We start from the raw sequence: 16598 nt of genomic DNA on the forward strand, positions 1-16598 counted from the left end.
CTGTTATTGGTGTATAAAAATGCTTGTGATTTTTGTACATTGATTTTGTATCCTGAGACTTTGCTGAAGTTGCTTATTAGCTTAAGGAGATTTTGGGCTGAGACAATGGGGTTTTCTAAATATACAATCATGTCATCTGCAAACAGGGACAATTTGACTTCCTCTTTTCCTAATTCAATACTCTTTACTTCCTTCTCCGCCTAATTGCCCTGGCCAAAACTTCCAACACTATGTTGAATAGGAGTGGTGAGAGGGCATCCCTGTCTTGTGCCAGTTTTCAAAGGGAATGCTTCCAGTTTTTGCCCATTCAGTATGATATTGGCTGTGGGTTTGTCATGGATAGGTCTTACTATTTTGAGATACGTCCCATCAATACCTAATTTATTGAGTGTTTTTAGCATGAAGGGTTGCTGAATTTTGTCAAAGGCCTTTTCTGCATCTATTGAGATAATCATGTGGTTTTTGTCTCTGGTTCTGTTTATATGCTGGTTTACATTTATTGATTTGTGTATGTTGAACCAGCCTTGCATCCCACGGATGAAGCCCACTTGATCATGGTGGATAAGCTTTTTGATGTGCTGCTGGATTGGGTTTGCCAGTATTTTACTGAGGATTTTTGCATCAATGTTCATCAAGGATATTGGTCTAAAATTCTCTTTTTTGGTTGTGTCTCTGCCAGGCTTTGGTATCAGGTTGATGCTGGCCTCATAAAATGAGTTAGGGAGGATTCCTTCTTTTTCTGTTGATTGAAATAGTTTCAGAAGGAATGGTACCAGCTCCTCCTTGTACCTCTGATAGAATTCAGCTGTGAATCCATCTGGTCCTGGACTTTTTCTGGTTGGTAAGCTGTTCGTTATTGCCACATTTTCAGATCCTGTTATTGGTCTGTTCAGAGATTCACCTTCTTCCTCCTTTAGTCTCGGGAGAGTGTATGTGTCAAGGAATTTATCCAGTTCTTCTAGATTTTCTAGTTTATTTGCATAGAGGTGTTCATAGTATTCTCTGATGGTAGTTTGTATTTCTGTGGGATTGGTGGTGATATCCCCTTTTTCATTTTTTATTGCATCTATTTGATTCTTCTCTCTTTTCTTCTTTATTAGTCTTGCTAGTGGTCTATTAATTTTGTTGATCTTTTCAAAAAACCAGCTCCTGGATTCAGTGATTTTTTTGAAGGGTTTTTTGTGTCTCTATTTCCTTTCAGTTCTGCTCTGATTTTAGTTATTTCTTTCCTTCTGCTAGCTTTTGAATGTGTTTGCTCTTTCTTCTCTAGTTCTTTTAATTGTGATGTTAGGGTGTCAATTCTGGATCTTTCCTGCTTTCTCTTGTGGGCATTTAGTGTTATAAATTTCCCTCTACACACTGCTTTGAATGTGTCCCAGAGATTCTGGTATGTTGTGTCTTTGTTCTTGTTGGGTTCAAAGAACATCTTTATTTCTGCCTTCATTTCGTTATGTACCCAGTAGTCATTCAGGAGCAGGTTGTTCAGTTTCCATGTAGTTGAGTGGTTTTGAGTGAGTTTCTTAATCCTGAGTTCTTGTTTGATTGCACTGTGGTCTGAGAGACAGTTTGTTATAATTTCTGTTCTTTTACATTTGCTGAGGAGAGCTTTACTTCCAACTATGTGGTCAGTTTTGGAATAGGTGTGGTGTGGTGCTGAAAAAAATGTATATTCTGTTGATTTGGGGTGGATAGTTCTGTAGATGTCTATTAGGTCCACTTGGTGCAGAGCTGAGTTCAATTCCTGGGTATCCTTTTAACTTTCTGTCTCGTTGATCTGTCTAATGTTGACAGTGGGGTGTTAAAGTCTCCCATTATTATTGTGTGGGAATCTGAGTCTCTTTGTAGGTCACCAAGGACTTGCTTTATGAATCTGGGTCCTCATGTATTGGATGCATATATATTTAGGATAGTTAGCTCTTCTTGTTGAATTGATCCCTTTACCATTATGCGATGGCCTTCTTTGTCTCTTTTGATCTTCATTGGTTTAAAGTCTGTTTTATCAGAGACTAGGATTGCAACCCCTGCCTTTTTTTGTTTTCCATTTGCTTGGTACATCTTCCTCCATCCCTTTTTTTTTGAGCCTATGTGTGTCTCTGCACGTGAGATGGGTTTCCTGAATACAGCACATTGATGGTTCTTGACTCTTTATCCAATTTGCCAGTCTGTGTCTTTTAATTGGAGCATTTAGCCCATTTACATTTAAAGTTAATATTGTTATGTGTGAATTTGATCCTGTCATTATGATGTTAGCTGGTTATTTTGCTCGTTAGTTGATGCAGTTTCCTCCTAGCCTCGATGATCTTTACATTTTGGCATGTTTTTGCAGTGGCTGGTACCGGTTGTTCCTTTCCATGTTTAGTGCTTCCTTCAGGAGCTCTTTTAGGGCAGGCCTGGTGGTGACAAAATCTTTCAGCATTTGCTTGTCTGTAAAGTATTTTATTTCTCCTTCACTTATGAATCTTAGTTTGGCTGGATATAAAATTCTGGGTCGAAAATTCTTTTCTTTAAGAATGTTGAATATTGGCCCCCACTCTCTTCTGGATTGTAGAGTTTCTGCCGGGAGATCCGCTGTTAGCCTGATGGGCTTCCCTTTGTGGGTAACCCGACCTTTCTCTCTGGCTGCCCTTAACATTTTTTCCTTCATTTCAACTTTGGTGAATCTGACAATTATGTGTCTTGGAGTTGCTCTTCTTGAGGGGTATCTTTTAAATGTATATTTATTTATATTTGCTTATCCAATCTTTTAAAGAATGATTTCACAATTAGTTAGTCCCTGCTCACCTTCTTTTGATATTCCTAATATAGTCTTGTAATGGATTACTTGGGATTTTTATTCTTCTGTATTTTAAAATCATGAATCTCAAACATCTCTATCCACCAAAGAAACTTTTGAACTAAAAAACGCACACAGACAGATCACATTTTTGAAGGATTCAATTTCAAAATAAAGTTATTTCCTACTTAGCCCTGCAGAATGAGGTATCTTCTCTTGATAAAGTTGTGCAAATAATGAATTTCAATCATTGAAATATTCTAAAAATGTGTTATCTTGCCTAAGTAATTGTTTCTATGCCTTTAGCTATTAAAAACATGAAAACACAATCCTTTATAAAAGCACATATTTTTACCTTCCATTCGAGTAATTTTTATTAGTCAAGGAATTTTGTATAGGTATATCTTTGGTGAAACTTTTTAATATAATTGTGTTTTTCTGGTTATAAAATGATGCAGTTTCATTAAAAACATTTATAAAGCAGAAAAATACATAGAATATAAAAATCATCCATATTTTCATAGCCAGCAAATCATTATCTTAAAAAATCTTAAAATCTATAAATAATAATTTTTAATGGAATTGGGATCATTTATAAGTTTGTTTACTACTTGTCTCTTAACAATAATGTATAATCTAATGGTTAGTGGAAAATTCATCATATGATGTTTTCATTATTTAATAAATTCCTCATTCTTAGACATTTAGATTGTTTTCATATTTTTCACTGTTATATATAATGATGTGATGAACATTTTTGAAAATAAATAATCATGTGATTTTGTGTTAACTGCCTTACATACTTCATTTGGAGTTAAATCACTGAGTAAAAAGATTCACATCTCCTCCCACACTCTGCCTTCTCTTATGTGATTTAGTACCTTGTGGTTGCCTTAATCTCTTTCTGCAAAGTAAGAAAGTGATCTGAAAAACTAATTTATATACAGTGTTGTTAATTTGTATGCGTTTTCCTGCCCCTTTCCCTTGCTCAGCTGTCCTAGACCAATTTTGGGAAGCACACTCCACAGACAGAGGTTTGTTTGCAGAAGATTTAGTGGGGAATGTTGTCAGCAACAATACAATAAGGGGAGTGAGGGAAGGGGGTTGAGCAGGAGAGGCTGAACTCGCGTGCAATAACAGGAAAGTCTCCAGCCATCCCAAGGGGAGCTCTGGGGCTCAGAAGTCCCCTCAGAGTGTTCTTGAATTGAGATAGGTCTCTGAATCCAACTTCCTCCTGCCACTCCCATTGACCAGTCCTTAGTTTGGTATAGGGTGCCTTGGGCAAGGCAGTGGACATGCTTAATAGCTGGGTAAGATGAGGGCTTCATCCCAAAGTGGCCGTCTGGGGAGTGAACCACTGCGTGTTCATCATGTCAGCCTCGTGGATTTTGTGTTATCAACGAAGAAGGGGAGAGGGGGTGAAGTGTGAGTCAAAACAGATGATTCTCCACTGGGAAAATTTTAGTCTTTCTTGCCTGTTACCTGAATTGGAAAATGTATGTGAGGAGGATCTTCCTCAGATCTCTTCAGCCTCTTTCTCATAATCCTGCTCTAGAACTCAAAATGTCCTGCTCTACGACTCAAAACCAAACAAACATTTTTATTTGTTGGTGAAAGGGGCACCTAGAAGCATTTACTGACCGAGCAGTGACTTTAACATTATTTTATGTATCAGTGTCACCAGTTTAGAGGATTTCACTACATTAACAAGTCCTACTGTGAAAATAACTATAGTATTACTGATTATATAACAAGGAGAAATACCATATTTTGACCATTAAACTATTTTTTTTAACTAGGGTGACATTTAGCAATTTACCATTTCCAGCAATCTAAATGTTTATGTCACAGAAACCACATATTAAATTATCTGGAAATTTATTTCTCAGGAGGATCACCAGGGCGTCAGAAAATAATAATAATTAATAACACAACTATAACAACTTGACATTTTATAAGGACAAAGTATACAGGTTAATCACTAATATTGTAATTTTTTAACAGCCATTGAACTAAATTTTGACAATTGAAAAGAATTTAATTATGAACTCCTGATGATTTGCCTGCCACCTCCAAATAGTCCACCTGTCATTCTTTATGAAATATTTATTGTATGGGGGCTGGGGGTGGTGGTTCACACCTGTAATCCCAGCACTTTGGGAGGCCAAGGCATGAGGATCACTTGAGGTCAGGAGTTTGAGATTAGTCTAAGCAACAGAGTGAGATCCTCTGTCTAAAAAATATATATAATTTATTGCATAGGAAGTATTTTGGGGGGATAGTTTAATTACTCTTGTACCTGGTTGTACTTGATGAATATTCACATTTTTTCTGCTCTCTAAAATGAAAATTTAGCATCATTTAACAACACTAAAAGACATCATGGAAGCATAATTCTTTATTGCTATATTTTGGAATGGGGTAAATAGGATGAGAGTTGTTTAAAATACATTTTACTCTGTCTCTCCCACTGAATGAAACTATGCATCCTGGACAGAATACATAAAGCAGATATTTGAGGAATCTAAAAAATAAATAATAGCAGATGTAGTGGGAAGAAGACCAGAATTTGTTCATTTTTTCCTCTGGTATCTTCTGGCTTAGACTCAAGGCAGCCTGAGACCTGAGAGAGCACCTTGTCATAGACACACAGCTGCAGATGCCATTTAGTTCAGACTCAAAGAGCATGAAAGTGACCTCTTCTTAGTGGCAGTGGTGGCAGTGAACGCTCTCAGAGGCTTTAAATTCTGAAGGAAGAGAATTTTTATTTGAGGAAGTCTGGTCCCAAGATGGCAGAGCAAACCTTCTTGCTGTTTTTCTATCTCCATCCTCCTACCACTTAGTGTGGATGCAGCGGCAGGAAGTAGGTGGCAGAGAAGGGGATAAATAAAGCCCCAGCTTTTTGGCTGGAGGACTGAAAAGAAGAGCTCCTAGGAACCAGTAAGTAGGAAAGAGATAGCACAGAGGGAGAAGCTTGGGAAAGGGGTCCCATGGAGTTGTTCACAAATTTCTGAGCTCTTTTTACAGCCACAGTCCTCTGGTGAGGACTGATAATAGAATAGTATGCTTGCTTATGTCCTTATCTGTTGGATGCAGCCTTTATTATTTACTTATTTATTCAGCAAAATATCTTGTCCTTGTTGGCAAGGTGCCCTATGAAATGTGATGGAGTCTTTTTCTAAGGCGGAGTGACTTATGTTCAAAGGCTGTCTTTACATATGGGCTCCTTACTTAGTTGCTCAGTGTCTCAGGCTTGCCATCTGGAAAATGGATGAATTCTCACTACCTTCAAGAACTGTTATGAGGATTAAATGAATTAATGTACACTAAGCAACTGAACCTAACAAATGTTTCTTTCTCTGTGGCATTTAGTTTTTAGCTTTCCTATCCATTTCCTAAGTATCAGGCCCTTAGTTTTCATGTTTAACACTCCTTTAGTCTGTCAATTTTACTAAGTTGTAGGATAATTTAGAAGCTTCCTAAGAATCACATGTTAAATAAAAAAAGAATAAAGGTCTTAAAGGAAGGAGTGCTAAGATAAAATCTATGGTAACCTGCTGCCCTTTTTCTTACTTCTGAAGAGTTGAGGTTGTCAGAAAACTAATATTTAGATAGGGGCTTATCTGGTTCATAATATTCTAAACAACACTGCTACCATTACTATTATTACTAACTAAAACTACTTAGGATGTGTCAGGTATTGACATTCTACATATATTAATTTATTTAATTCTTACAATAACGTGATAAGGTGGGTACCATATTATTCTAAATTTACAGAATGTGTAACAAAAACATCACTTTATTGCCCTAGTCTTGTTATTTGTATTATTAAAAAAACAACTATTGAGTACTGGTCTTAAATTAATTATACAATTAGCTAATATTTGGTTATCTTTTTAGGAAAATGAGCCTTAATATGGGCAATGCCTTTTTTCCTGCTCCATAAAACAGACCAACCCTCCTTGCAGGCTTAAGGCTAAAAACCCAGAATCTAATAACAACTTGAATGTTGGAGTTGCACCAAGGTTTTTGCAATGTAAATTCCTTCCATTACCTTAGCTCAGGTCCTAAGCTTCTCTAGTTTAAATTATTACAATTGATTTCTTTTTATTTATTTATTTAGTTTTTTTGAGATGAAGTCTCGCTGTCTCCCAGGCTGGAGTGCGGTGGCGCGATCTCAACTCACTGCAACCTCCACTTCCCAGGTTCAAGCGATTCTCCTGCCTCAGCCTCCTGAGTAACTGGGACTACAGGCACCCACCACCACACCCAGCTAATTTTTGTATTTTTAGTAGAGACGGGGTTTCACCATGTTGGCCAGGCTGGTCTTGAACTCCTGACCTCAGGTAATCCACCTGCCTTGGCCTCCTAAACTGCTGAGATTACAGGCATGAGCTGTTGCGCCCAGCCTATTACAATTGATTTCTTACTGAGCATACCAATCTCTTCTTCATTGACTGCATCCTCCACCCTCCCTGCTTGAATTATTTTTATTATTTACATGCCTGGTTTAAAAAATAATGGCTGCTCAATAAAGTAGGACCTTTTTCTTTCTTTCTTTTTTTTTTTTTTTGACTGAGCACAGGGGACTTTACTAATAGGACATGATGAGGTGGAGCTCCCTAGGCCCCTCCCTTTTCAGGTGGTCTGCGTGGAAATTGTGAAGAGGAGAGATCCTCAGTGTTGTGAGGTCTGAGTGCGGCAGGGACTCCCCAGCAGCTGAGGGCCTCTCTCTTCCTCTTGTACTCTCGCTGGGGCTGGTGGTCCGGGGGCCTTACTCCTTGGAAGCCATGTGGGCCATGAGGTCCACCACCCTGTTGCTGTAGCCAAATTCATTGTCATACCAGGAAATGAGCTTGACAAAGTGGTCGTTGAGGGTAATGCCAGCCCCAGCATCAAAGGTGGAAGACTGTGTATCACTGTTGAAGTCAGAGGGGTGCTCAGTGTAGCCCAGGATGCCCTTGATAGGGTCCTCTGAAGCCTGCTTCACCACCTTCTTGATGTCATCCTATTTGGCAGGTTTTCCAGATGGCAGGTCAGGTCCACGACCAACACCTTGGCGGTGGGGACATGGGAGGCCATGCCAGTGAGCTTCTTGTTCAGCTCAGGGATGACCTTGACCATTGCCTTGGCAATGCTAGTAGATGCAGATATGATGTTCTCGAGAGCCCTGTGCACAGTTTCCTGGAAGGGCCATCCACAGTTTTCTGGGTGGTAGTGATGTCATGGACTGTCATCAAGAGTCTTCCCACAATACCAGAGTTGTCATGGATGACCTTGGCCAGGAGCGCTAAGCAGTTGGTGGTACAGGAGGCATTGCTGATGATCTTAAGGCTGTTGTCATACTTCTCATAATTCACTTTCATCATGAACATTATGGCTTCAGTAGAGGGGGCAGGGATCATGACCCTTTTGGCTCCCCCCTGCAAATGAGCCCCAGCCTTCTCCATGGCGGTGAAGATGCTGGTGGACTCCACAACATACTCAGTGTCAGCATCGCCCCATTTGATTTTGGTGGGATCTTACTCCTGGAAGATGGTGATGGGATTTCCATTGATGACAAGTTTCCCGTTCTCAGCCTTGACAGTGCCATGGAACTTGCCATGGGTGGAATCATACTGGAGCATGTAGGCCAGGTAGTTGAGGTCAATGAAGGGGTCATTGATGGCAACAACATCCACTTTACCAGAGTTAAAAGCAGCCCTAGTGACCAGGCACCCAGTATAGCCAAATTCGTTGACTCTGGCCTTCACGTTCACCATTGTGTCTCAGGGATGTGGCAGGCACTGTGCTGCACAAGAAAACGTGGCTGTCTCTAATGGGAGAAGGGAGCCAAAATAGGGCTTATTCTATGCTTCTAAGAACTGAATCCTGGCCTCACTTATTTCTCTAATGCTGTCTCCTCTGACTGAAAGTAGCAAACAGAAAGCCCCTTATCCAGTCACACAAATACAGTCATCATTCATGACTTTGCTGCAGAATTTATCTTTCACTCTTAATTAAGTTGTGATAATAATTTTATTGTTTACTATTTATTGAGGACTTACATTGTACCAGGGTTTGTTCTAAGCTCTTTATGTGGACCTATTTTATAGATAAAAGAGCTGAAGTTTAGAGAAGTAGTTTGTCCAGCATCATACATTCTGTAAGTGGGGTTGCTGAGATTTGAACTCTCAGCATTCTAATACAAGCCTGAGTTTTTAGCCATGATACATATTGCTACCTGCTTATTTCTCACATTGAAGAATGGAAAGGATCACACTGACACTGCAAACCTAACATATACATCTTGTTTCCAGGAGGCAATAAGATAAATTGCATGGAAGGTCTCTTGGGAGGAATTTGGATGTTGTTACTGTCCCTTACCCTGAAGGTAATTATAAGATCTTTTAGCCCAGAGCTTGGCAATAGTTGCCAGTGTTGATAAGCCAAAGGTGGGGTATTTTCCTTTTTCCTCTGGTTAAAGATCAATTCACTTCTTTCATGTTTTCTTTTTAGTTGATGATAAAGGAGAAGAATAAAAGGATAACAGATGTGAATACTTAATCATGTTGCTTAATATTATGGAGTGACATAAAAATATGGTTTGCTTTATCTAGACAGATGTGGTTTTATAAAATAATCATGGTCTTTTTGTTTGCCATGTAGAGTAATTATGCACAAAAATGGGAGTGTACATTCTGGAAAGGTCATCTTGACTTTTAAAGGGTTTCTTTAGGCATTCATGATTGTCACTTTCTGATCAGTATGGGACAAGTTGGGATACATAAAACTCTATTCTGTGTTAAAGGAATATTTCAAAGATTCCATGTTTAATGAAATAAAGTATTGCCTAGAAATTAGAGAGTTGTGGTTACTTGCACTAATTCATTCTGAAGTTTTCTGAATGCTCTTTTAAAAATCCGTAGCTGTTTCTTAGTTTCTTATTTCTTTCAGATATCAAGAAATGCGGATTTCCAATGCACTTAGCTTATGCTCAATATTGAGTGAAATAATTAATTTAGCATGTCCATGATGATACTAAATTAGTAATTCAGGGTAGTTAAAATTGCAGTGGATGCTGAACTGATCCAAGAAACAGTTTCAACCTTGTGAACTGGTTTGGCATTAGTAGTCTATCATTAAATAGTAATTAAACATCAAAGGCTTGAAATGGCCCATTATATGCAACAGAAAGTTTGTGTGTTAGAATAAGACACTTGAATTAATATATATTACATAATTTTATATAGCAATTATGTGGTGATAAACAGTATAATTATTTTATTTTTTATGAGTTCATTGTCTACATTTTATATTTTACATAGTAGTTATGGAGAAATTGCCTACTCCGTGATGATAAACAGAAGACTTTTTATTATTTTTAAACTCATTTTCTAAAAAGATAACACAAAATTGGTTATTTTATTTTATTTATTTATTTTTGAGACAAGGTCTCACTCTGTTGCCCAGGCTGAAATGCAATGGCTCAATCTTGGCTCGCTGCAACCTCCACCTGATAGGCTCAAGTGATCCTCCCACCTCAGCCTCCCAAGTAGCTAGGACTACAGATGCACTACTATACTCAGCTAATTAATTAATTTTTTTTTTTTTTTTTGGAGAGACAAGGTCTCACTGTATTGCCCAGGCTGGTCTCAAACTCCCGGGCCCAAGCGATCCTCTCATCTCGGCCTCCCAAAGTGCTGGAATTACAGGCATGAGCCACCATGCCCGGCTAATTTTCTTTTAAATCCCTATACAGAATATACTTTGAATATGGATTTTGTTTTTGTAACTCATATTTGAAAAATATCTCTTTTAAAAAATCATACAAATATTGAAAGTATTTGAGATTTTTTAACCTAAATCAGGAATTTGTTTTAACATCTGTTATCAGTCATCTGAAGCCACGATACTTGGTTTTTCGAGCCATTCCACTTTATGATGTGAACATGCATGATGCATGCAAGGAAGAGTAACATTTCATACTATGTGCAAAATTGTCAAACCTTGTATCTTTGGTATGTGGGAGGTTGGGGAAGTGAAAAATGAATCTGTTTTATTAGGGGCAGTGGTATATTATGGTGTATGGGTCATCATTGTGAATTACAGGGAAAGTGGCGTAGCATTTGGGATTGAGCCACATGCCACCAATAAATCTTGGCCCAAATCAAATCGAAATAGCACAAGAATTAAGATAGTTAACATTTGGCAGGGCACGGTGGCTCACGCCTGTGATCCCAGCACTTTGGAAGGCCGAGGCGGGCAGATCACGAGGTCAGGAGATCGAGACCATGCTGGCTAACACGGTGAAACCCCCTCTCTACTAAAAAAAAAATACAAAAAATTAGCTGAGCATGGTGGCATGCACCTGTAGTCCCAGCTACTTGGAAAGGTAAGGCAGAAGAATTGCTTGAACCTGGGAGGGGGAGGTTGCAGTGACCCAAGACTGCACCACTGGACTCCAGCCTGGGTGACAGAGCGAGGAGGCTCCATCTCAAAAAAAAAAAAAAAAAAAAAAAAAAAAAAAAGCTAACATTTATCAATGGTTGATTATGTACCTGGCACACTTCTAAGTGTTTAAAGTGTATTAAATCATTAATCCTCACAAAAACCTTTAAAAATAAATACTGTTATTAATTAGATACCAGCAGGGGTGAGCATTGTATAGAGGAGCAAACAGGTATGGAGTGGTTGAGTAGCTTGCTGCACAACTAGAAAGTGGCGGTGCTGAAATTGAACTCCGGCAGTTTGGCTACCCAGTCAGCACTCCTAACTATTTATTAAATAAATATCTCCCTTGGGACTTTGATTGAGGTCTAAGTCATAGAAATAGTCTGTTTTCCTGAGTTTTTCTTCGTTAAGATGAAAGTTCTAACTTCCTGCCAGTAAATGTCTAATTTATCCGGAATTTATATCTTCAGGATATTCGAGTCTTAGAGTTTGTTTTATTGTCCCAGTGGTCAGTTTAATGTTGAGCTTAAGTCATTTATGAATTCCGTCTTTTTGTTTTTATGAAGGTGTAGAAAATACTCTATGGCTTTCTTTTCTTTTTCTTTTTGTAGAGACGGAGTCTCACTCTGTCGCCCAGGCTGGAGTGCAGTAGCACGATCTCCGCTCACTGCAACCTCCGCTTCCGGGTTTCAAGCAATTCTCCTGCCTCAGCCTCCCAAGTAGCTGGGACTACAGGCACTTGCCGCCATGCCCAGCTAAAGAAAATATTCTATGGCTTTCCTGTGGGTTGCTCCTAAGCTTCCTCCAAGATATTTCTTCTGTCTTTCTCCTCTTTCCAGACGCACAGCCACCCATCTAGCTTGGGCTCTCTTTAGCCTCCTCCGTGGTAGTCCTAACTCTAGTCTCCTTACAATTTATTTTCTAGATTAACTTAAGCAATGTTCTAATCACAAACTTTACTATTGTCTCTCCATTTATCATTATATACAATCCAAGTCCCTTAATGTGATAGCCCAAAGTCTTGTTGCTCTGGATCTACTTTTCTTGTATTATCTTAAAATTCTTAATCATCATGGAAGCTAACATTTATTGAGCACTTACTGTATAACAAGCACTGTGCTTACTTCCAAACATACAAAGATGAATAATAGAACATACTTTCTCCCTTTGTGATTATCACAGGGATTATCTCCTTAATCTTTGTGGAAACCATATGAGCTATGTAATATTATTAACTCCATTTTATTGAAGAGGAAACGAAGGCTTGAAGAGTTTATGTAACTTATTCAAGGTCACAAGAGAACCATGTGGTAGAGCTGGGATTCACACCCTCACTTTTAAGCCCTATACAATACTCCCCATGTCAACAAATTTTCTAACCCTAACCCATCTTTAGACATATGGGGCTACTCACCTCTCCCTTTATATCCCTCACTTTTTTCCCTTCATTATCCTGTTTTATGTCATTTTATCCTCCTTGTATGTAGGTCTCAATTTTTTTCCTTATTTCTGACTATTGAGTAACAACTGCCTTCAACCTGTGGATATAATTGACTTCTCCCACCACAGAACCAAAGCTTCATTTATTTTCTGAACTCCCATAGTGCTATAACCGTGTATGCTGGTTATACAGACTATATGATGAGCTTTATCGAGTACTAAAATTTTTTTTAGGAATAAAAGCTTCTAATTATGTATCATAAGTAAATTCTCAGAGAAGCTGATTCAGACTTTCCACCAAAGGGTTGTGTTGGTACAGAAAACATAAACATCAACCACATTTTAGCACAATTTTCATCATTCTCTTGTGGTTTGACTTTTCTGATGATGTCTAAACTTAGACATAAAAGGAAACCCCGCCTTATATGGATGACATGGAATGGAAAAGAAGCTCCATGGCTTTCCTGTTTTGCTGGTGGGTTTGACCTTTTCCACACGTGCATCTACTTTGAACTCCTCCTAAGTTAGGTGCTACGTGAATACAAGTTATAATTAACAAGCTTTCTTTGGGTCTCCTTGAACAAAATGTTCTCTCTCATGATATGCTATGCATATTTACTTTGAATGAATAATAGTTTTGAATTTGGATTTAGAAAGCAGATAATGTGACTGAAATCCATGTTTCTTCTTTGCCTTTAATCTAGGGCTGCAGGATGGGGCCCAAATGTGAAGGGAATAAAACATGAGAGAACATTGTTTAGCCACGAAATAACCAGGGATAAGAGGTTTAGCTTATAGGCTCTAATCAAACGTGTTATTTTTCATTGAAAACTGGCGTATGGTATCACTATGCAGCTGTTAACCAGCTGTTTCCTTTCTACTGGGGTTCTTGTGTGCTCTCTGCTTTAAATTTATGTGTTGCTTGGGATCCCGAAGGATAAAATAGTACTTGTAGGTTCAACGTAGTGGTTGGAATAGTTGTTTGTGTGTTTTCAGATTTTTTAGTTTAATGCAACATGTTTAAAATGTTTTCTTCTAATTGCTATTGTGAGTATGTAAATGTTTATTTAATAATGCTCAAGTGAGAGAAGATATAGAAACAATTCATAGGCTAATTCAAACCATGTATTTCCCTCTCTTGTTTGCCCTACACTAATCTGCCAAGCCTCTATGATTGTCTCAGTTCTCCATTTAGCACCGAAGTTAGTTTTGAACCCTGAAAAAAGAGACATTTATATACTTAATTATTTACATATAATAATAAATATCATGGTCATGTAATGGCTACTTCAGTCATTTTATTTCCGGAATTGGTTCCTTCCAGTGGGTTCTTGGTCTTGCTGACTTCAAGAATGAAGCCATGGACCCACGTGGTGAGTGTTACAATTCCTAAAGATGGTGTGTCTGGAGTTCGTTCCTTCAGATGCTCAGATGTGTCTAGAGTTTCTTCCTTCTGGTGGGTTTGTGGTCTTGCTGACTTCAGGAGTGAAGCCACAGACCTTTGCAGTGAGTGTTACAGCTCTTAAAGGTGGCGCGTCCAGACTTGTTCATTCCTCCCAGTGGTTTGTGATCTTGCTGACTTCAGGAGTGAAGCCACAGACCTTTGCAGTGAGTGTTACAGCTCTTAAAGATGGCATGTCCAGGGTTGTCTGTCCCTCCTAGTGGGTTCGTGATCTCGCTGGCTTCAGGAGTGAAGCTGCAGACCTTCGTAGTGAATGTTACAGCTCATAAAGGTAGTGGGGACCCAAAGAGTGAACAGCAGCAAGATTTATTGCAAAGAGCAAAAGAACAAAGCTTCCACAGCATGGAAGGGGACCCCAGCGGGTTGCCAGGGCTGGCTCAGGTGGCCAGCTTTTATTCCCTTATTTGGCCCTGCCCACGTCCTGCTGATTCATTCATTTTACAGAGCGCTGATTGGTCCATTTTTACAGAGTTATGATTGGTGCATTTACAAACCTTTAGCTAGACACAGAGAGCTGATTGGTGCATTTTTACAGAGTGCTGATTGGTTCATTTACAATCCTCTAGCTAGACACAGAATGCTGATTGGTGCATTTACAATCCTTTTGCTAGGCAGAAAAGTTCTCCAAGTCTCCAGCCAACCCAGAAGCCCAGCCAGCTTCACCTCTCAATTTCATGCCTTCACTGGCCTGATGACAGAGTTTCACCAACAGAAGAAAATCTTTTGGTTTGTCACAGTGTGTATGGTCTGGGGTCAAATATGTCAAAGAATTGTAAACAAAGGCCTGTAGACGGTATATCAGTGCTATGGTTTGAATGTGTCCTCCAAAGTTCGTGTGTTGGAATCTTAATTCTCAATGCCATTGGTTTGAGAGGTGGGACTTTTAAGAAATGGTTAGGTTATAAGACCACACCTAGTCTCATGAATGGATTAATGCCATTAGTGCAGGAGTGAATTAGTTGTCACAGAAGTGAGTTCCTGATACATGGATAAATTTGGTCCCCTTCTTCCCCCTCTGTCATGCTCTTTTGCCCTCCTGTCTTCTGCCATGGGATTACACAGCAAGAGGGCCCTCACAAGATACAGCCCCTTGATTTTGGACTTCCCAGCCTGAGCCAGATACATTCATGAGCCAAATACATTTCTTTCTTTATAAATTACCCAGTCTTAGGTATTTTGTTAGAGCAGCATAAAACAGACTAAGACAATTAGAATTCCTACTAAGGATTCACATTGTATGGAGTTTAAACATAATGGAATATGTTTATGTTATCCTTTTTATTATTCGAAGGTTGAGATTTTATCATTACAAGGTTGAGATTAGGAAAATAATACATAACACTTATAACACTTACTACACACTAAGCTTTCTACATGTATTAATTTATTTAACCTTCTTGATAAGTACTGTTAACGTCTTTGTTTTATAGGTAAACTGAGACAAAAAATGTTAAGAAAAGTGTACATAGTTACACAACTTGTAATAATCAGAGAAGGATTTAAATGTAGGTAGATTAGTTCTTTATACTAGACTGCCTTGAGTTGTTGCAAGGAGTTAATAATTAATCAGATTACTAATTTCAGAAGTAGTCTAGTGGCATGTGCCTCTATAATTCCTGTGTTTGGTATGTTTGATTGACTTCCCCTAAACTTTTAGAACTCTTTTTCGTGATTCCTGGGGAGCACCAGTGTGGGGGCAGCAAAGCTTCTATCTAGAGGATCAGTTAAGTCAAGATAAGGAATTTACAGTAGGTGTATTAGGATATATCAGGGTATACTAGTCAATGTCAGCCAAATGCAGAGTGAGTTGAGCTGGGATTACTATATCATGCTCCAACAATTCAAAGTTTTCATAGGGATCTCTCTTTTCTGAAACCAAGTATAAAACTCTCATACTTTCTCATGTGAATTTATGTTAAATTTCAGAGCATTCAAAGATTTTCTCACCCTAATGTTCCCTTGAATTAACTAGATCAAACTGCTGAGCTCATAGGAGGGGCTTCTGAAATATGTTTGCTTGTTTGCTTTTGGATAGATGGGTAAGTGGATAATTGAGAGAAAGAAAAATAAAGTTCATATTAATAAAATTGTAACTTGCCGTGTTTCATTTTGTTACCAGGAAGTAATGGCAGTTTTTAAATGACTTAGTCTTCCTTCAAGGCATTGTCTCCTGCTAAGCCTCAATAGGCAGGTAGGGAAGAGAAGCTATTGAGAGAGGGAGTGCTCTCTAGATAGTTTTCTTTTTTCTTCCTGACCACAGTTAGCACAGAATATGGAATCATTTAATCTCCATGTTATCTTTGGTGTGGGCCAGGAATATAAGGAGGAACAGAAGCTAAAATAACACCACCACCACCAAACACAGAGAGGCTAAAATGAAATTACTGAGTTAATGACTGAGTCCTCTATAACAGCAACTTAATATATTGGCTGTGTAGGCCATGTTATTAAATTGTGGTTCCAGTGAGTATCGTAGAGCAAATAACT

General features: G+C 38.6%; 1 long non-coding RNA gene and 1 pseudogene across 1 annotated transcript in view; one reads left to right on the top strand and one right to left on the bottom strand.

Moving 5' to 3' along the window:
• LOC129473943 (uncharacterized) overlaps positions 1-16598 on the top strand; it is a 149305-nt gene that overhangs the window by 114743 nt on the left and 17964 nt on the right. The gene's annotated exons all lie outside the window — the stretch shown is intronic.
• Positions 7538-8538, bottom strand: LOC129462352 (glyceraldehyde-3-phosphate dehydrogenase-like; annotated as a pseudogene).

This window comes from Symphalangus syndactylus, chromosome 2 (genome assembly GCF_028878055.3).
Source record: "Symphalangus syndactylus isolate Jambi chromosome 2, NHGRI_mSymSyn1-v2.1_pri, whole genome shotgun sequence".
In the NCBI taxonomy this organism is placed as follows: Eukaryota; Metazoa; Chordata; class Mammalia; order Primates; family Hylobatidae; genus Symphalangus; species Symphalangus syndactylus.